Source organism: Tamandua tetradactyla, chromosome 8 (assembly GCF_023851605.1).
Source record: "Tamandua tetradactyla isolate mTamTet1 chromosome 8, mTamTet1.pri, whole genome shotgun sequence".
NCBI lineage: Eukaryota > Metazoa > Chordata > Mammalia > Pilosa > Myrmecophagidae > Tamandua > Tamandua tetradactyla.
This window is the reverse complement of record NC_135334.1, coordinates 82,681,546-82,703,735: the sequence shown is the minus strand read 5'-3', so window position 1 is coordinate 82,703,735 and position 22,190 is coordinate 82,681,546. Positions and strand designations below refer to the sequence as shown.

At 36.1% G+C, this 22,190-nt stretch overlaps 1 protein-coding gene and 1 pseudogene across 20 annotated transcripts in view; both read left to right on the top strand.

Annotated features, from left to right (window-relative positions):
* Positions 1 to 22,190, top strand: part of STK33 (serine/threonine kinase 33) — a 401,742-nt gene that overhangs the window by 196,762 nt on the left and 182,790 nt on the right. The gene's annotated exons all lie outside the window — the stretch shown is intronic.
* LOC143643648 (syntenin-1 pseudogene) lies at positions 6,927 to 9,260 on the top strand (annotated as a pseudogene).

Here is a 22,190-nt window from a genome sequence, read left to right as displayed (position 1 = left end):
ATTTCTAGCTTCATTTCATTATGATCAGAGAAAGTATATTTTCAGTCTTTAAAAATTTATTAAGACCTGTTTTGTGCTACATTATGTGGTCTATCCTGGAAAATGAGCTAAGAGCACTTGAGAAGAATGTATATCCTCCTGTTTTGGAGTGAAGTGTTCTATATATGTCTGTTAGAATTTGTTCATTTATCACGTTATTTGAGTTCTTTGTTTCCTTGTTGATCCTCAGTTTAGATGTTCTATCTGTTGATCAGAGTGGTGTGTTGAAGTCTCCCACTGTTATTGTTCAGACATTTATTACTCCCTTCAATTTTGCCAATGTTTGCTTCATGTAATTTGGGGCACCTTGATTAGATGCATAGAAACTTATGATTGTTATTACTTCTTGCTGAATCACCCCTTTTATTAATATATAATGTCCTTCTTTGTTACAACATTTTTGCATTTAAAGTCTGTTTTATCTGCTATAGTGTATCTGCTCCAGCTTTATTATTATTATTATTATTATTTACTTACAGCTTGCATAGAGTATCTTTTTCTATCCTTTCACTTTCAACCTCTTTGTATCTTTGGGTCCTTACAGTAATTATCTTGTAAACAGCAAATAGATAGACCATATTTCTTTATCCATTCTGCTGATCTGTGTCTTTTGTTTGGTGAATTTAATTCATTAATATTCAATGCTATTCCTGTAAAGGCAGTATTTACTTTAGCCATTTTAATCTGTGGCTTTTATTTGTTTTATCTTATTATTATTTTTGTAATCTCTTTTTATCATTTTAGTTACCCTTCCTAGTAATCTTCATTTCTGTACTTTATCTTTTCAGCCTGCAGAACTCCCTTTAGTATTTTTTGTAGGGCTAGTCACTTGTTAATGAACTCAGCTTCCATTTATCTGTGAATATTTGGAACTCTCCCTAAGTTTTGAAGGACAGCTTTGCTGGATAAGGAATTCTTACCTGGAAAATTTTTCTTACAGTATCTTAAATATATCATGCTACTGCCTTCTTGCTTCTGTAGTTTCTGATGTGAAATTGGAACTCTGTGTTACTTGGCTTCCCTTGAATGTAGTAAATTGCTTTTCTCTTGATGCTGTCAGAATTTTCTCCTTCTCTTCAGCATTTGACAGTCTGATTAATGTGTGTCTTCGAGTGGGTCTATTTGGATTTATTCTATTTGGAGTATGTTGTGCTTCTTGGATATGCGTATTTGTGTGCTCTAAAAGAGTTGCTAAATTTTGGCCATTATTTCCTCAAATATTTTTTCTGTCTCTTTTCCTTTCTCCTTCTGGGACACCAGTGATGTGAATCTTTGTGTACTTCATGTTGTCTGTATTTTACTGAAACCCTGCTCATATTTTCCCATTATTTCCTCTGTCTGTTATTTTTTAATGTTTGAATTTTCATGCTCTGTCTTTCTAACTTGCTGATCCTTTCTTGTGCAGCTTCAAACTCTAGTGTATTTTTAATTTCATCTGTGGTATCTTTCATATCCATAAGATCGGTTATTTTTCTTTGTATACCTTTCAAATTCTTCTTTATATTCACCCCTGTCTTAATATCCTTTGCCTCTTTAGCCATTTTCTTAAATTGATTTACAAGATTTGTTTTAACATCTTTAAGTAGTTCCAAATTCCATATGTCCTCCAAATTTTTAATTTGTTTCTTTGTCTGGGCGATATCTTCCTGCATGTTAGTATGACTTGTGATATCTGGGCATCTGATTACCTTGATGGCTTTATTCTGAAGGTTGGTTTCTCTCCTTTGTCTAGGATTTTGTTGGGTTTGTGTTGATGCTCTTCTTTGACAATTGGTTTGTCAGTATCTCCCAGTCAGTACAGGGGCAAATACTCATTCAAGGAGTGAAGAACAGATCCAAAGGCAGGGGAGATGGTGCAGAAAGCCCCCAAAAGCCTTTTTTTTTGCCCTTCCACTTCACAAGGCTGCATTTCCTGGCCTGCCCAGGAGATCGTGGTCTTTGGCAACCTATTTCCCCTTAGCTCTAAGAAAGCAAGGCTGTTTTTGGCCCTTTGCTAGCTCTGCTTCTGAGGTGGTTGAAACGGTGGTGCCCAGTGGCTTCTGACTGAGATGAGCTGCACCAGCACAATCCTGCATTCTAAATTTGCCGGCCAACATCTGACTCAGTACTTGGCTGTGCACCCCTCTGTACTTGCAGGGAAGGGCTCCTGTGGCTATCCCAGCCTGCAGCAGGCCCCCAGGCAAGAAGGTGTCCCTCAAGGCTTGGGGATAGGCACCAGGAACCATAGATAGAATTAATCCCACTCTCTGACCATGGTTTCTCAGTCTCTTTGTCCTGTGCTTCCCTGGATGTCCCCAGAACTTCCCTGGTCTCCGGAATCACAGAACAGTTTATTCAGACAGTTTTTGCCTACCTACTTGCTGTTTTGGGGAGAGGAGTAAGTTGTGCTGCTCCCTATTCCTCCATTTTCCCAGGAAGTCCCCTTCTTTTATCTTTGATTGCTCTAAGGAAGCCTTTTATATTAGATTGAAATTGGTGTGTGTTCCATCTCTGAATCATGCAGAGGTCTAATCTTTTATGCCCAATCCTCTTTAGATCTACAGAGAACCCTCATATTCCCTTTGAAATTATACTTCTCCATATAACCCTCTTTTTTCTTTGATACCTTTTCCCATACGAGTGCCTATTTTTCTGCCCAATCAAGCTGTGATTCTGGGTCCTTCCCACAGAATCACCTCCTATAAATTTTCATTGAATGCTTCTTATATTCAAGGAAGGACCTGTACTGGTGTAAAAGCCTGTGGTATATATGGTGGCTTATAATCCACCAGGAGAAAAGACACTAAATAACATCAGGAAATAATGAAGGAGAGAATCTCCTGGTTTTATCCAGGATCTTTGAGCCAAATCTTCTTAGTAAAAATTTCTGTTCATACCTTCTTGAACTGTCTGTATGGAGACCACATGTAAGACTCCCTCTAGATTACAGTGTAATCAATGAGGAGCATTGACCATATTAAAATAGAAAAAAAATAGCACACATCATCCCTTAATCATTTAAAAATCTCTGGAATAATGTAAAATTTAAATATACTGTAAATCCTTTTATAAGACCACATAGATTCATTTCCCTAATTACACCCTTAATGGCAATAATGAACAAGTGCTTGTCTGTTTTAAAATATAATACTAGATCTAGAAAGCTCATTTGGTCACTTTCTAGATTCTGTAAGCAAGTTATGAAACAAGTAAGTAGATAGCAAGTATTCATTCATTCAGCTTGGGCTGCATAATGTCAGACAATCCATGAGTTGTTTTTTGTTTTTTTTTTACCTGAAGAGAACACATTTTTTACTGAATTGACTGTTTAGGTTCTTTGTAGATACGATCTTAGCAAAGAAAACTAAAAAATTACTTTTGGGGAAGAAAATTGTAGCTAGTGATATCTCCTAAAACTCATCTTGTATTCATTTTTTAATGAAATTACTATAAATGTGTCTTCTAGGACCAATATGTGGAGACCTTTTTATGCTCAAATAAAAGTTCAGAGAATTTCAGTATCATTATTTCATTGACTTTTCTTAGCTTTGAAACTAAAACAAAAACCGTAGCCAAAAGAAAACTCATGTATTAGTTAAATAATGCCATGATTTAAACTTATTTTATATGATTACATTATATCTAACACCTATATGTATTTCCAGTCTTTGAGGATACAAAGATACTATTACATTAAAAGCTTTCTTATACATCTTTTTATACCTAAAGCCTTGTTTAAATGTTATTTCCTGATTCTATAGGTAAAGAGCTATTAATCTTTTGTGTTTACATACATATATATTAGGTTTGCCATATGTTTTGGTTTGCTGAAGCTGCTGGAATGCAGTATACCAGAAACAGGTTGAATTTTTAAATGGGGATTTATTAGGTTACAAATTTACAGTTCTAAGGCCATGAAAATGTCTGAATTAAGGCATCAAAAGAGAGATACCTTTTCTGAGGGAAGGTTGCTGATAACTGAGGTTCCTTTGTCACATGTGAAAACGTGTTAAAGTCTATTAGCCCTTTTCTCTTTGTTCTGATTTCAATGGCTGTCTCCAAAATATCTCTGAGCATTTCTTTCTCTCTTAGCCCCCAGGGCATTTTCTTTCTAAATTTTCTTTCCGTGAGCTCTCTTAAAGGACTCCAGTAAAGGGTTAGGACCCACCTTGCACTGGGTGGGTCACATCTCCATGGAAACCGCCTAATCAGAATGTCCCATCCATAATAGGTCTGTGCCCACAGGAATGGATTAGAAGAACATAGGCTTTTCTGGATACATAACAAACAGATTCAAACCAGCATACCATACTTGATTAATTTTGTGCTTCTAAAATGTGAATGACATCATTTGGCCTGTTAGATTTCTTTTAGTAACAAATCTTTGAGGTAAATTCATAAATGAGAAAAAAATGAATGCGAGTAGACAGTTCTATTTTGTTTTTGTTTAAATTAAAATAATTAGTATTCAGCCAGCCAAAGACAAATTAAATTTGATTGTAATTCTTGTCAGGAAAAATTTTTAATGCAGTTTTATTGGGATATATTCACATACCATACAAACCATCCTAAGTACACTGTCACTGGTTTACAGTATCATCACATAGTTGTGCTTGCAACCCTATAATCAATTTTAGAATATTTTCATTACTCCAGAAAAGAAATAAAACTTAAAGAGAAAACCCAAATCCTCCCGTAGACCTTATCTCTGCCCCCATTATTGACCCATAGTATTGGTGTAGTACATTTGTTACTGTTGATGAAAGAGCATTAAAATATTACTGTTAACTTGTGCTGGTTTGAAAAGGTTTATGTACCCTAGAAAAGCCATGTTTTAATCCTAATCCCATTTTGTAAAGGCAGCCATTTCTTCTAATCCCTATTTAGTACTATAGGTTGGACACTTTAATTAGATTATCTCCATGGAGATGTGACTCACTCAAGAGTGGGTGTTAAACTAGATTAGGTGGAGACATGTCTTTATCCATTCCAGGTGGGTCTTGATTACTTTACTGGAATCCTATAAATTTTTTGAGAAAGCTAGAGATTTGCAGAGAGCAGAGAAGAAGGTCAGAGCCATAAGAAAGCCACAACAGAGAATGCCATAGGACCATGAAGCAGAGAATCCACCAGCCAGTGACTTTTGGAGATGAAAAAGGAAAATGCCTCCCAGGGAGTTGGAGAGGAAACTAGCTGATGATGCTGTGTTTGCCATGTGCCCTTCCAGCTGAGAGAGAAACCCTGACCGTGTTTGCCATGTGCCTTTCCACTTGAGAGAGAAACCCTAAACTTCATCGGCCTTCTTGAACCAAGGTATCTTTCCCTGGGTGCCTTAGAGTGGACATTTCTATAGACTTCCTTTAATTGGGGTATTTTCTTGGCTGTAGAACTGTAAATCAGCAACTTATTTAATTCCCCTTTTAAAAAGCCATTCTGTTTCTGTTATATTGCATTCCAGCAGCTTACAAACTAGACCATAACTATAATCCATAGTTTGCCATAGGTCCATTTTCCCTCATAAATAACTCTATTGTTAACTCCTTCCAATAGCGTCATACATTTATTCTACTACATGAAAGAACTTTTTAATATTTGTACAGTTAATATGGGCATTGTTCATAACAAGATTCATTGTGTTGTACATTCCCATGTTTTTACCTCCTACTGTCCTTCTGGTGCCATACATGACTCTAAAATTCCCCTTTCCACACCATGCCATTCAGAACTGTTAATTAATCTTACAATAACAGACTATAAACACCTCAATCCATTTCCAAGTGTTTAAGTTCAACCTAGTTAACATTCTACACATATCAAACTGGTACCACTCCCCATTCTTTAGCCTCATTCTATATCTTGGTAACCTATATTCTTTATTTTATGTCTAGAGTTTACATATTATATTTAGTTCATATCAGTAAAATCATACAATATTTGTCCTTTTGTGTCTGACTCATTTCACTTAAGGTAATAGCCTTAAGGTTCATCCATGTTGTTATGTACTTCAGGACTTCATTCCTTCTTCCCACTGAATAATATTCCATAGTATGTATATACTACATTTTGTTTATCCATTCTTCTGTTTATGGACACTTGGATTGTTTCCATTTTTTAGCAATTGTGATTAATGCCACTATGAATATATCCGTGTATAGATCTGTGTTCACGTTCCTGCTTTAAGATCTTCTGGGTATATCCCAAGTAGTGGGATTGCTGCGTCATAAGACAACTATATTTAGCTTCCTAAGGAACTGCCAAACTGTCCTGTAATGCAGCTGTACCATTTTACATTCCCACCAGCAGTGAGTATGTTCCAATTTTTCCATATCCTCTCCAACACTTGTTTGTTTAATAGCAGCCATTCTAATAGGTGTGAGATGATATCTTGTGATTTTGATTTGCATTTTCCTAATAGCTAATGAAGCGAGCATCTTTTCATGTGCTTTTTATTTGTTTTTCCTCTTTGGTAAAAATGTCTTTTCATGTCTTCTGCCCATTTTTAAATTGGGTTGTTTGTCTTTTTATTGTTAAGTTGTAGGATTCCTTTATATATTCTAGATATCAAACACTTATCAGATAGATGGTTTCCAAACCTTTTCTCCCATTGAGTTGGTTCCCTTTTGACAAAGTCCTTTGAAGCATTGAAGTATTTGATTTTGAAGAATTCCCATTTATCCATTTTTTCTTTTGTGCTTGTGCTTTGGGTGTAAAGTCTAAAGAAACTACCCCCTATAATTAGATCTTGGAGATGTTTTCTATATTTTCTTCTAGGAGTTTTATGATATTGGTTGTTATATTTAGATCTTTAATCCATTTTGAGTTAATTTTTTATATGGGGTTTGTGATAGGGGTCCTCTTTCCTTCTTTTTGTTATGGATATCCAAAACCATTTATTGAAGAGACTGTTATGTCCCGATTGAGTGGGCTTGGGAGCTGTTCTATTTTCCATTTCCATTCCATTGGAATGAAACCAATGAAGTTCAGGGTTTCTCTCTCAACTGCAAAGACACATGGCAAACATGGTGACACCTCCTACCTTTCCCTCCAGACTTTTTGTTTCATGGAGCTCCCCCAGCAGCGTTTTCCTTCTTCATCTCCAAAGGTCTCTGGCTACATGGGCTCTCATGGTTCTCATGGCTCTGTCGTGGCTCTCACTTGTGGCTCTCTCCAAAATGTTTCCTCTTTTAAAGGATTCCAGTAAAGTAATCAAGACCCGCCTGGAATGGGTGGAGTCACAACTCCATGGAAGCCATCTAATTAAACGTTATCACCCACAATTGGGTGGGTCACATCTCCATGAGAACAATCAAAAATCACCCAGCTAGCAGTACTGAATGAGGATGAAAGGACATGGCTTTCTGGGGTCCACCACAGATTCAAACCGGCATAGCAGCCTTGTCAAAAATCTATTGAGGTGATGCGGCAGGCAGACAGCCTCCCAAGTGTGTGCCTCTTTCCTGCCTTCAGATTTCAAAGTCTGTGTGGAGAGGGTGGCAGTGAGCTGTCCATCCCAGAAAAATCCTGCAAAAATGTCTTGGTATCTGTCTCTTGTAGACCTTAAAATAGAGACAGTAAATTAGGCTCAGGCTGCCTTTTCTCCAAACCCTACCAATCCAGAAGTTTTGTCAGAAGCTTTTGCTCCCATCGCTAAGATGGAAGTCTCTGTCCTAAAACTGTATCGAGAGCTCTCTCAATACATGGGCCTGAGTCTAAATGAGGAAGAATTACTTGCAAATATGGCCATGGTCCCTAGAGAACCATTGCAGGCATTGGTAGTAAGACCTTCCATTGTGAACTATGGTATCTTCAATAACTGGTAATGATGTTGGAATTCAAAGAGCAGAAATTAAGCCGGGGATTCATGAAATTATTTTGTGTAAGGCTCAAGATGGAAAAATTGACCTCAGACTTAAATTATTATGGGATATGTATACAGCTAGTCCAAGCTAATTCTCCAGCCTCTTTGGTTGGTCTGAGATTTGGTGATCAAATACTACAGATTAACAGTGAAAACTGGGCAGGCAGGAGCTCTGATAAAGCACACAAACTACTCAAGCAGGCTTTTGGAGAAAAGATTACTATGACTATTCATGATAGGCCTTTTGAACGCACTATTGCCATGGATAAGGATAGTACTGGACAAGTTGGCTTTTTCTTCAAAAATGGAAACATTATGTCCATAGTGAAAGATAGCTCTGCAGCCAGAAACAGTCTTCTCACAGAGCACAACAGCTGTGAAATCAGTGGACAGAATGTCATTGGATTGAAGGACTCACAAATTGCAGATATACTGTCAATATCTGGGACTGTAGTTAATAAGACAGTCATGCCTGCTTTTATCTTTGAATGGATAGCACCAAGCATTATGAAGAGCCGGATGAATCACACCATTCCTGAGGTTTAAAGGTCAATTTCATAATGGAAACTTAGCTGGATTACTCCACTACAGTTTACTTCTACAGCAACTTCTGTATTATGCACATGAAGCTTTCCCAGAGCCAAAGAGCATATGCTGCATGGAGACCTTTCTATCTTACATATGGTTGGGAATCTAACAGTAAGATCTAATATCTTGTCTAGACTTCAAGATAGTTGTAGCCTTATCCTGGTTTTACATATGTGAAATGTTCAGAAGATAAATAGACTTTCATGGAATAGTTTATCTACTAGAAACTAGATGCTTTCTACAAACCATTATGATTAAGATGACTGATACAGGCTCTAAGCTTTGTGTTGGAAACAGTTAAATTTATATAGTGAGTACTGATCCTATTAGTTTATTTCTATGATAAACTACATTTTTAATGTTTTGCTATATTGCATTTAGAATGATTGCCTTTGACTTTTTTCCTAGTTCTGTTTACGTGAGTATGTGTGTGTGTGTGAGATGCCAGTTAAGTAACACTGGTTTCATTCTATTTAAGCACTATACAGTGTGTGTAGATTGCAAAAAGTTGTGATGATTATCATTACCTTCACTTAAAACTGTCACCTTAACCACGTTAATTAAGTATTTAGAATAAAAGCCAAAATATAATTAATTGCTGCCTTTTATAAAATACAAAATGTATTTCTATACTAAACTGAAACATACACGAACAATTTCACAGTCCTTATCGAATGATAGCAGAGCTATTTAGTTGTATTTGAGATTTTCTAGTCATTGCGTTTTGGCATTCTTACATTAACAATATATAAACTAGCTACTTTGGAACTGTCTTAAAATGTTGTCATTGTTCCATTTCCCTTATTTCTCCCTGCAAACAAAATGGCAGTGATACTTATCCTGATTTTTTGTTTAATGCTTATTCTAATTATACATGTATAAATAAAAGTTAAATTTTCAGTCAGAAGAAGAAATCAAGTGACCATAGATCTATTTCTGAGTGGTCAATTCGATTCCATTGATCAATATGTCTATCTTTATGGTAGTACCATGCTATTTTGACCACTGTGGCTTTATAATCTGCTTTAAAGTCAAGAAGCACGATACCTCCCACTTCATTCTTCTTTTTCAAGATGTTTTTAGCTATTTGAGTCACCATATTCTTCCAAATAAAACTGATAATTAGCTTTTCCATTTCTGCAAAATGATCTGTTGAAATTTTTATTAGGATTGCATTGAATCTGTAGATCAATTTGAGTAGAGTTGACAACTTAATGACATTTAGCCTTCAAATCCATGAACAGAAAATATCTTTCCATTTATTTAGGTATTCTTTGATTTCTTTTAGCAGTGTTTTGTAGTTTTCTGTATTCAGGTTGTTTGCTTCCTAGGTTTAATTTATTCCTAGAGAGTTGATTGTTTCAGCTGCTATTGTAAATGACATTTTGTTCTTGATTACCACCTCAGATAGCTCATTATTAGTTGTGCTGGTCTGAAGCTATCATGTACCCTAGAAAAGACATGTCCTTTAATCCTCATTCAGTATTGCTGGATGGGACCTTTTTGATTGTTTCCATGGAGATGTGACCCACCCAATTGTGGGTGGTAACTTTTGATTAGATGGTTTTCATGGAGATGTGTCTCTACCTATTATTCAAGATGGGGTTGTCTACTGGAGCCCTTTAGCAGGGAACCATTTTGGAAAAAACTTTAGAGCCACCAGGACCAACAGAGTCCACACAACCAGAGATCTTTGGAAATAAAGAAGGCAAACACCCCCTGGGAAGCGTCAGGAAACAAGAAGCCAGGAGAAAAAGCAAGCAGATGTTGCTATATGTGACTCCAAGATGAGAGAGAAATCCCAAACTTCATTAGACTTTCTTGAGTGAAGATGACCTCTTGTTGGTGCCTTAATTTGAACATTTTCACAGCTTTAGAGCTGTAAACTTGCAACTTACTAAATTCTCTTTTAAAAATCCATTCCATTTCTGGTGTATAGCATTCCGGTAGCTAGCAAACTCAAACACTAGTGTATAGAAACACTATTAATTTTTGTGTGTTGATCTTGTATCCTGACACTTTGCTGAACTTGTTTATTAGCTCAAGTAAACTTTGTTGACATTTTTAAAGGATTTTCTAATTGTAGGATTATATCATCTGCAAATAGCTTCAGTTTTCCAATTTCAATGCCTTTTATTTCATTTTCCTACCTAATTACTCAAGCTAGAACTTCTAGTTCAATGTTGAATAACTTTGGTGACAGTGGGTATCATTGACTATAGGGAAAGCTTTCATTCGCTCACCATTGAGTATGATAGCTGTGGATTTTCATATATGCTCTTTATCATGTTGAGGACATTTCCTTTGATTCCTACTTTTTGAAATATTTTTATCCTGAAAGGGTGCTGAATTTTGTCAAATGATTTTCCTTCATCAATCGAGATGATTGTATGGTTTTTCCTTTTCATTTATTAATATAGTGTATTACATTAATTGATTTTGTTGTGTTGAACCATCCTTGCATATATGGGGTAAAACCCACTTGGTCATGGTGTATAATTCTTTTAATATGCAGGTGAGTTTGATTTACAGCATTTTGTTGAAGATTTTTGCATCATATTCATTAGAGAGATTGGTCAGAGTTTTCTTTTCCTGTAGTATTTTATCTGGTTTTAATATTAGGTAATGTTGACTTTATAGAATGAGTTAGGTACTGTTCTCTCTTCTTCAATTTTTTTGGAAGAGTTTGTGCAGGAAGTGTGTAAATTCTTCTTGGAATTCATGATAAAATTTGCTTGTGAAACCATTGGTCCTGGGGTTTTCTTTGTTGGGAGGTTTTTCATGACTGATTCAGTCTGTTTTCTTGGGATTGATTTGTTGAGGTCTTCTATTTCTTCTCAAGTCAATGAGGGCTGTTCATGTGTTTCTAGAAAGGTGCTCCTTTCATCTAAGTTGTCTAGTTTGTTGGCATACAATTGTTCATAGTATCCTCCTGTGACCTTTTTATTTCTTCAGGGTCTGTGGTAATACCCTCGTCTCATTTCTGATTTTATTTATTTGTGGCTTCTCTCTTTTCATCTTTGTCAGTCTAGCAAAGGGTTTGTCAATTTTATTAATTTTCTCAAAGAATCAACTTTTGGTTTTATTGATTCTCTCTATTGTTTTTGAATTCTCTATCTCTTTAATTTCTGCTCTAATCTTTATTATTTCTTTCATTCTGCTTGCTGTGGGACTCGTTTGCTGTCCTTTCTACAGTTTTTCAGTTAGGTCATTGATTTAAACTCCTTGTTCCTTTCTAATATAGATGTTTATGGGTATAAATTTCTTTCTCAGCATTTCCTTCACTGTGTCCCATTAATTTTGATATGTTGTGTTCTCATTTTCATTCATCTCAAGATATTTACTGATTTCTCTTGCAATTTCTTCTTTGACCTACCAATTGGGTTTATTTGTATATTTTCTAGTTCTCTCTTGTTATTGATTTCTGGCTTCATTCCATTAGATCAGAGAAAGTGCTTTGTATAATTTCAATCTTTTTAAATTTATTAAGACCTTTTTTGTGTCATCTATCTTGGATAATGTTCCATAAGCACTTGAAAAGAATGTATATCCTGCTATTTTGGTGCAATGCTCTATATATGTGTGTTAGGTCGATTTCATTATCATATTATTTAGGTTCTCTGTTCCTTTATTGATCCTCTGTTTAGATATTCTATCCATTGGAGAGAGTGATGTGTTGAAATGTCCCACTAATATGGTAGAGTCATTTTTATCCCTTTATACGTTTTGCCAATGTTTGCCTCATATACTTTGGTGCTCTTTGATTAGGTGCATATATATTTATGAGTGTTATGTCTCCTTGATGCATTGCCCCTTTTATTAATATATAGTGTCCTTCTTTATCTCTCTCTCTCTTTTTTTTTTTTTTTTTACATAGGCAGGCACCGGGAATTGAACCCAGGTCCTCTGGCATGGCAGGCAAGCATTCTTGCCTCTGCTGAGCCACTGTGGCCCACCCCCTTCTTTATTTCTTTTAACATATTTGCATTTAAAGTCTATTTTGTCCAATATAGTATAGCTACCTCAGCTTTTTTGTTGTGGTTGTTTATTACTTGCATGGAATATCTTTTTCCATCCTTTCACTTTCAACCTGTTTATATCTTTGGGTCTTCAGTGAGTCTCTTGTAAACAGCAAATAGATGGATCATATTTCTTTATTCATTCTGCCAAACTGTGTCTTTTGATTGGGGAGTTTAATCCATTAATATTCAAACTTATTACTGTAAAGATATATATATATTTTTTAACATGGGCAGGCACCGGGAATCGAACCTGGGTCCTCTGGCATGGCAGGCGAGCATTCTTGCCTGCTGGGCCACCGTGGCCCGCCTGTAAAGATACTTCTTAATTCAAACATGTTATCATTTGGTTTTTATTTATCAGATATATTTTTTCTCTCTCTTTTTTTCCTTTAATTTACTTTTACTAATATTCATTAATTCTTTACCCTCTTCCAGACCCCTCTCTCCATCCTTTCTTTTCAGCTGACAGGATTCCCTTTAGTAGTTCTCATAAGGCCAGTCTCTTATGAATAAACTGTTTCAGGTTCTGTTTATCTGTGAATATTTTAAACCCTTATTTTGAAGGACAGCTTTGCTGAATAGAGAATTATTGACTGGCAATTTTTCTCTTTCAGTATCTTAAATGTATGGTACTACTGCTTTCTTGCCTCTATTATGTCTGATAAGAAATCAGTACTTAGTGTTATTTGGCTTACTTTGTATATGGTGAATTGCTTTTCTCTTTTTGCCTTCAGAATTTTGTCTTCTTTTCAGCATTTTACAGTTTGATTAGTATGTGTGTTGGAGTTTGTCTGTTTGCATCTACTCTATTTGAGTACAGTGGATCTCTTGATTTGCATATCTATGTCGCTTTTTAGGGTTGGGAAGTTTTCAGCCATTATTTCTTTGAATGTTCTTCCTGGCACCTTTCCTGTCTCTTCTCCTTCAGGGACTCCCATGATGCATATATTTGTGGCATTGTGTTGTCAATCAATTCCCTGAGGCCCTGCTCAAATTTTTCCATTTTTTTCTTCATTTGTTCTTTTGTCTGTTCTAATTTGTTTGCTCTGTCTTCTAGCTCGGTGATTCTTTCTCCTGCCTCTTCAAATCTGCTATTGTGTGTCTCAAGTATATTTTAAATTTCATCTACAATTTCTTTTATTTCCATAATGCCTGTTATTTTTTCTATGTAGTTTTTCAAATTCTTCTTTATGGTCTTCTAGTATCTTCTTAAAATCCTATCTCTCTTTATATATATTTCCCTTCATTTCTTTGAACTGATTCAGGAGATTTGTTTGAACATCTTTGATGAGTTGTTCCAAATTCTGTCTCCTCTAATTTTTTTTTTATTAATTAAAGAAAAAACAGAAATTAACACAACATTTAGAAATCATTCCATTCTACATGTGCAATCAGTAATTCTTAACATCATCACATAGAAGCATGATCATCATTTCTTAGTACATTTGCATCGATTTAAGGAAAGGAACTAGCAAAACAACAGAAAAAGATATAGAATGTTAATATAGAGAAAAAATAAAATAATAATAATAGTAAAAAAAAAAAAGAAAAGGAAAAAGAAAAAAAGACACAAACAAACAAACAGAAAAACAAAAAAAAAAAACCTATAGCTCAGATGCAGCTTCATTCAGTGTTTTAACATGATTACTTTACAATTAGGTATTATTGTGCTGTCCATTTTTGAGTTTTTGTATCTAGTCGTGTTGCACAGTCTGTATCCCTTCAGCTCCAATTACACATTATCTTACCCTGTTTCTAACTCCTGCTGGACTCTGTTACCAATGATATATTCCAAGTTTATTCTCGAATGTCCGTTCACATCAGTGGGACCATACAGTATTTGTCCTTTAGTTTTTGGCTAGACTCACTCAGCATAATGTTCTCTAGGGCCATCCATGTTATTACATGCTTCATAAGTTTATTCTGTCTTAAAGCTGCATAATATTCCATCGTATGTATATACCACAGTTTGTTTAGCCACTTGTCTGTCGATGGACATTTTGGCTGTTTCCATCTCTTTGCAATTGTAAATAACGCTGCTATAAACATTGGTGTGCAAATGTCTGTTTGTGTCTTTGCCCTTAAGTCCTTTGAGTAGATACCTAGCAATGGTATTGCTGGGTCGTATGGCAATTCTATATTCAGCTTTTTGAGGAACCGCCAAGCTGCCTTCCACAGTGGTTGCACCATTTGACATTCCCACCAACAGTGGATAAGTGTGCCTCTTTCTCCGCATCCTCTCCAGCACTTGTCATTTTCTGTTTTGTTGATAATGGCCATTCTGGTGGGTGTGAGATGATATCTCATTGTGGTTTTGATTTGCATTTCTCTAATGGCCAGGGACATTGAACATTTCTTCATGTGCCTTTTGGCCATTTGTATTTCCTCTTCTGGTAGGTGTCTGTTCAAGTCTTTTTCCCATTTTGTAATTGGGTTGGCTGTCTTTTTGTTGTTGAGTTGGACAATCTCTTTATAAATTCTGAATACTAGACCTTTATCTGATATGTCATTTCCAAATATTGTCTCCCATTGTGTAGGCTTTCTACTTTCTTGATGAAGTTCTTTGATGCACAAAAGTGTTTAATTCTGAGGAGTTCCCATTTATTTATTTCCTTCTTCAGTGCTCTTGCTTTAGGTTTAAGGTCCATAAAACCGCCTCCAATTGTAAGTTTCATAAGATATCTCCCTGCATTTTCCTCTAACTGTTTTATGGTCTTAGACCTAATGTTTAGATCTTTGATCCATTTTGAGTTAACTTTTGTATAGGGTGTGAGATATGGGTCTTCTTTCATTCATTTTTTTTTTTTTAACATGGGCAGGCACCAGGAATTGAACCCAGGTTCTCTGGCATGGCAGGCAAGCATTCTTGCCTGCTGAGCCACCGTGGCATGCCCTTCTTTCATTCTTTTGCATATGGATATCCAGTTCTCTAGGTACCATTTATTGAAGAGACTGTTCTGTCCCAGGTGAGTTGGCTTGACTGCCTTATCAAAGATCAAATGTCCATAGATGAGAGGGTCTATATCTGAGCACTCTATTCGATTCCATCGGTCGATATATCTATCTTTATGCCAATACCATGCTGTTTTGACCACTGTGGCTTCATAATATGCCTTAAAGTCCGGCAGCGTGAGACCTCTAGCTTCGTTTTTTTTCCTCAAGATACTTTTAGCAATTCGGGGCACCCTGCCCTTCCAGATAAATTTGCTTATTGGTTTTTCTGTTTCTGAAAAATAAGTTGTTGGGATTTTGATTGGTATTGCATTGAATCTGTAAATCAATTTAGGTAGGATTGACATCTTAACTATATTTAGTCTTCCAATCCATGAACACGGTATGCCCTTCCATCTATTTAGGTCTTCTGTGATTTCTTTTAACAGTTTTTTTGTAGTTTTCTTTGTATAGGTTTTTTGTCTCTTTAGTTAAATTTATTCCTAGGTATTTTATTCTTTTAGCTGCAATTGTAAATGGAATTCGTTTCTTGATTTCCCCCTCAGCTTGTTCATTACTAGTGTATAGAAATGCTACAGATTTTTGAATGTTGATCTTGTAACCTGCTACTTTGCTGTACTCATTTATTAGCTCTAGTAGTTTTGTTGTGGATTTTTCCGGGTTTTCGACGTATAGTATCATATCGTCTGCAAACAGTGATAGTTTTACTTCTTCCTTTCCAATTTTGATGCCTTGTATTTCTTTTTCTTGTCTAATTGCTCTGGCTAGAACCTCCAACACAATGTTGAATAATAGTGGTGATAGTGGACATCCTTGTCTTGTTCCTGATCTTAGGGGGAAAGTTTTCAATTTTTCCCCATTGAGGATGATATTAGCTTGGGTTTTTCATATATTCCCTCTATCATTTTAAGGAAGTTCCCTTGTATTCCTATCCTTTGAAGTGTTTTCAACAGGAAAGGATGTTGAATCTTGTCAAATGCCTTCTCTGCATCAATTGAGATGATCGTGTGATTTTTCTGCTTTGATTTGTTGATATGGTGTATTACATTAATTGATTTTCTTCTGTTGAGCCATCCTTGCATACCTGGGATGAATCCTACTTGGTCATGATGTATAATTCTTTTAATGTGTTGCTAGATTCGATTTGCTAGAATTTTATTGAGGATTTTTGCATCTATATTCATTAGAGAGATTGGTCTGTAGTTTTCTTTTTTTGTAATATCTTTGCCTGGTTTTGGTATGAGGGTGATGTTGGCTTCATAGAATGAATTAGGTAGCTTTCCCTCCACTTTGATTTTTTTGAAGAGTTTGAGGAGAGTTGGTACTAATTCTTTCTGGAATGTTTGATAGAATTCACATGTGAAGCCGTCTGGTCCTGGACTTTTCTTTTTAGGAAGCTTTTGAATGACTAATTCAATTTCTTTACTTGTGATTGGTTTGTTGAGGTCATCTATTTCTTCTTGAGTCAAAATTGATTGTTCATGTCTTTCCAGGAACCCGTCCATTTCATCTAAATTGTTGCATTTATTAGCATAAAGTTGTTCATAGTATCCTGTTATTACCTCCTTTATTTCTGTGAGGTTAGTAGTTATGTCTCCTCTTCCATTTCTGATCTTATTTATTTGCATCCTCTCTCTTCTTCTTTTTGTCAGTCTTGCTAAGGGCCCATCAATCTTATTGATTTTCTCATAGAACCAACTTCTGGTCTTATTGATTTTCTCTATTGTTTTCAATTTCATTTATTTCAGCTCTAATCTTTGTTATTTCTTTCCTTTTGCTTACTTTGGTGTTAGTTCGCTGTTCTTTCTCCAGTTCTTCCAAGTGGACAGTTAATTCCTGAATTTTTGCTTTTTCTTCTTTTCTGATATAGGCATTTAGGGCAATAAATTTCTCTCTTAGCACTGCCTTTGCTGCGTCCCATAGGTTTTGATATGTTGTGTTTTCGTTTTCATTCTCCTCGAGGTATTTACTAATTTCTCTTGCAATTTGTTCTTTGACCCACTTGTTGTTTAAGAGTGTGTTGTTGAGCCTCCATGTATTTGTGAATTTTCTGGCACTCCGCGTATTATTGATTTCCAACTTCGTTCCTTTATGATCCGAGAAAGTGTTGTATATGATTTCAATCTTTTTAAATTTGTTAAGACTTGCTTTGTGACCCAGCTTATGGTCTATGTTTGAGAATGATCCATGAGCACTTGAGAAAAAGGTGTATCCTGCTGTTGTGGGATGTAATGTCCTATAAATGTCTGTTAAGTCTAGCTCATTTATAGTAATATTCAGATTCTCTATTTCTTTATTGATCCTCTGTCTAGATGTTCTGTCCATTGATGAAAGTGGTGAATTGAAGTCTCCAACTATTATGGTGTATGTGTCTATTTCCCTTTTCAGTGTTTGCAATGTATTCCTGACATATTTTTGGGCATTCTGGTTCGGTGCATAAATATTTATGATTGTTATGTCTTCTTGTTTAATTGTTCCTTTTATTAGTAGATAGTGTCCTTCTTTGTCTCTTTTAACTGTTTTGCATTTGAAGTCTAATTTGTTGGATATTAGTATAGCTACTCCTGCTCTTTTCTGGTTGTTATTTGCATGAAATATCTTTTCTCAACCTTTCACTTTCAACCTATGTTTATCTTTGGGTCTAAGATGTGTTTCCTGTAGACAGCATATAGAAGGATCCTGTTTTTTAATCCATTCTGCCAGTCTATGTCTTTTGATTGGGGAATTCAGTCCAGTAACATTTAGTGTTATTACTGTTTGGATAATATTTTCCTCTACCATTTTGCCTTTTGTATTATATATATCATATCTGACTTTCCTTCTTTCTACACTCTTCTCCATACCTCTCTCTTCTGTCTTTTTGTATCTGACTCTAGTGTTCCCTTTAGTATTTCTTGCAGAGCTGGTCTCTTGGTCACAAATTCTCTCAGTGACTTTTTGTCTGAGAATGTTTTAATTTCTCCCTCATTTTTGAAGGACATCCTCTAACTTTTTTATTTGTTCCTTTGATTGGGCCATTTCTTCTTGAATTTTAGTGTGCCCTGTGATTTTTTTCGCTGATATCCAATTATCTTGATGGGTCTATATGAAGGTTGGTTTCTCTTGCCAAGGATTTAGTTGTTGCCTAGGTTTGTATTAGGGCACTGCTTTACCAGGTGGGTTGTCAGTATTTCTCAGCCAATTCAGGGCCAGTTACCCATGCCGGGAGTGTAAACCAGCTCTGATGGGCCTGGGATAGGGTCTAGAGAGGTTCTGAAAAAAGCCTGCAGTTTTCACCTGCACTTTCCAGCATGCCCAGAAGATGGTGCCATTCAGTGACTTAATCATCTTCCAAATCTGTTTACCTCCTAGAGCTAGGCAGTGTCTGAGTGGGTGGGGCTGAAACTGCAGTGTTCCTGTTTTCTCACTTCACCAGCCACAGTCTGGCTTAGTGTGGGGCTGTGTCCCCCATTTTACTTGTGGCAGAGGATCCCTCCAGCTGCTCCAGTCTGCAGCTGTCTTCCAAGAAAGGATCTGGCTGCTTGGTACTATTTCCCTCAAGGATGGGGGATGGGAATCAGGACCCACGTGTGGAATACAGTCTCTGTCAAAATTTCTCAGATTCCTTGCTCCTCACTGTCCTGGGCCTTGAAATGTCGCCTGTCCTCTGGGTCCCCAAACAGTGATTCCAATAGCTTCTGCCTGGTTACTTGCTGCTTTGGGGAAAAATTCTCCTAACCCTCCTTTTTGGAGACTCCCCCTTTTTGTCCTTTTATATTCTGTCCTCCTCAGTGACTTAATTCCGGCTGTGAGTTTCTATGGGCTTAGTACTCTGTATCTGAATATAGGTGTGGATCTATCTTACTTCTATGAGAGAGTTTATCATCTGTGTCCATGGTAGTAGGTGGGAGAGATCCTGGCTGCTGTCTCTGCGACCGAGCTGTGTAGGACCAAATGATGGGGAAGGGAGAGGACTGGCCAGTCTGGGATGGAGGTTTCCTACTTGGTATTTTTCTCTTTCTTGGATTCAGCATTTATGGGATCCCTCTCTAGTCTATACATTCCTCTAGAATTCTGAACAAGTGAGAATTGTCCTTTTCTTGCTGAATCTCTGGGGAGAGGTTTTCAATAGCTACTTATGTTGCCATATTGATGACATCACCTTCTTGTCAGAAAATTTTGCATGCAACTATTCAAACCATTGCTTTAGAATTTGTGTGGTAAGAAAGTAGAACATTACTTTGGCAAATGTAGTACTTAGTAGGTTGGAGAGGAGAAATGAAAATCCCCTATGGGTAATAGGAACTTCTATGCTTTCTGAATATAGCTACCAAATAGTTTTAAGGCAACTGATAAATCAGAAACTAGAGCAAGAAAGTACTCGAAGTCTATATCACTGTCATTGTGATAGTGTGATTTATTGAGAAACTGATGAAAACATAAGGAGTTGCTTTCTCTACAAAGCTAAGGAAAGAATAATTATTTCTAGATATGCAAAAATCCCTCTTAAAAATTTGAAATTTGATATTTGATAATATTTTTCCTTGAAAATTTGTGGAAATGTATTTTGTAAAACTTTACAAGCATGTAAACATGCTTGTAGGAATGCTATTTATAATGAAGGAACTCAGCTATAGCTTAAATATACCTTAAAATTATAAATACTTCAGTTTTTAATAAAAAATACTACAAAATTAGTATTCTTAATACATACACAAAATGATGCCTTACACATCTAACATGGACTTTTCTACACCTGCAAAGAGAAAGCACTAGTTTTCCTAATCAGAAAGGTTTTTATTTGCAGATCTACTCCACTGCTCTGAGTTATTATTGGTTACAAGCTTTATATTTAACTTGAAATGCAAAGAATTTTCTTTCAGGCTTGAAGTTCAGTTGTTTTTCAAAGTGTATGCACGTACATTTTGAGCTTCCTTTGTCTTACCACATATACTTGAAAAACAAGGCTAAACATTTGAAGGAGGTGTGTGTGTGTGTGTGTGTGTGTGTGTGTGTTTTGTGGCATCAATTGCATTATTTTTTCACTCTGCCTATCTGGAGGATACTTTCTTTGTATCTTTCTCATGCTCATCATTATGAGTTTTCATCCTAGAAGAAGCACTAATGTTTGTCTTTGCCACCACTTTGATGAAAAGTCACATTTATTGGGCTGACTTGTCCAGTATTTCTATCTAAAATTCTAAAGATACACTATATATATAGCTGGAGAAGTGAAAGTACAGGATTAGGATTTTTGCACCTATTTACAAATGAGATTGGCCTGTGGATACCCCTTACACCCCCTTTTTGTGTCACTATTGTCAGATTTGGTTATTCTAACATAATGAAATGAGTTGACTGGTTTTCCATTGCTGTAAACATTTTATATAGGAACCATCTGCTTCCTAAAAGTAAGAAAGAACTCTGATATAAAACTTCCTGAGTAAAATAAGTACTATGAGGAAAAACAAAGCAGGAGAAGGAGACAGAGGACAGAATGAATGGCCTATATTGTTTTATTTTATTTATTTATTTATTTTCTAAATTTTTATTAATAAGACCAATCGACATACAATATGAACATTCTTTTTTTCATCACATAGTTGTATATTCATCATCATGATCATTTCTTTAAACATTTGCGTTAATTCAGAAAAAGAAAACAGAAAAAAAATTCATACATACCATACCCCTTACCCCTCCCTTTCATTGATCACTAGCATTTCAATCTACTAAATTTATTTTAACATTTGTTTCCCCATTATTTATTTATTTTTAGGCCATATTTTTACTCATCTGTCCATAAGGTAGATAAAAGAAGCATCAGACACAAGGTTTTCACAATCACACAGTCACACTGCGAAAGCTATATCATTATACAATCATCTTCAAGAAATATGACTATTGGAGCACAGCTGTACATTTTCAGGCACTTCTCTCCAGCCTCTCTGTTATGCCTTAACTAAAAAGGTGATATCTATTTAATATGTAAGAATAACCTTCAGGATAACCTCTCGACTCTGTTTGGAATCTCTCAGCCATTGACATTTTATTTTGTCTCATTTCTCTCTTCTCCCTTTCAGTCAAGAAGGTTTTCTCAATCCCTTGGTGCTGAGTCCCAGCTCACTCTAGGATTTCTGTCCCACATTACCAGGAAGCTTTGTACCCCTGGAAGTCATGTCCCGTGTAGAGAGGGGGAGGGCAGTGAGTTTGCTTGTTGTGTTGGCTGAGAAAGAGAGGCCACATCTGAGCAACAAAAGAGGTTCTCTTGGGGGTGACTCTTAGGCCTAATTTAAGTAGGTTTAGCCTATCCTTTCATATGACAAACCCCAAGGTTGAGGGCTTGGCTATTGATTTGGTTGTCCCCACTGCTTGTGAGAATATCAAGAATTCTCCACTTGGGGAAGTTGAATTTCCCCCCTTTCTCACTATTCCCCCAAGGGGACTTTGCAAATACCTTTTTATTCACTCGAGGCATCACTCTGGACAAACCTACAAAATTTCATTCCCTACTCAAGGTTCCATGTACTTATGGTGTCCAATTAAGCTATCCACATAAGTTATATTAGGAAATGCACTAGTCAAAATATAAATTTTGTACCAAATAAATATTTTTCGCTTTAGTCTCACACATGAAAATAGATGGTAATTAATATTTTAAAACTTTAACTTATGTGTGAGGCCTGTTGTTTTAGATAAGTAGATAGGAAAGGTTTCTCCAATGAGCAAAAACCACAATGAAGTGAGGAGGCAAGCCATGTAATATCCTAGGC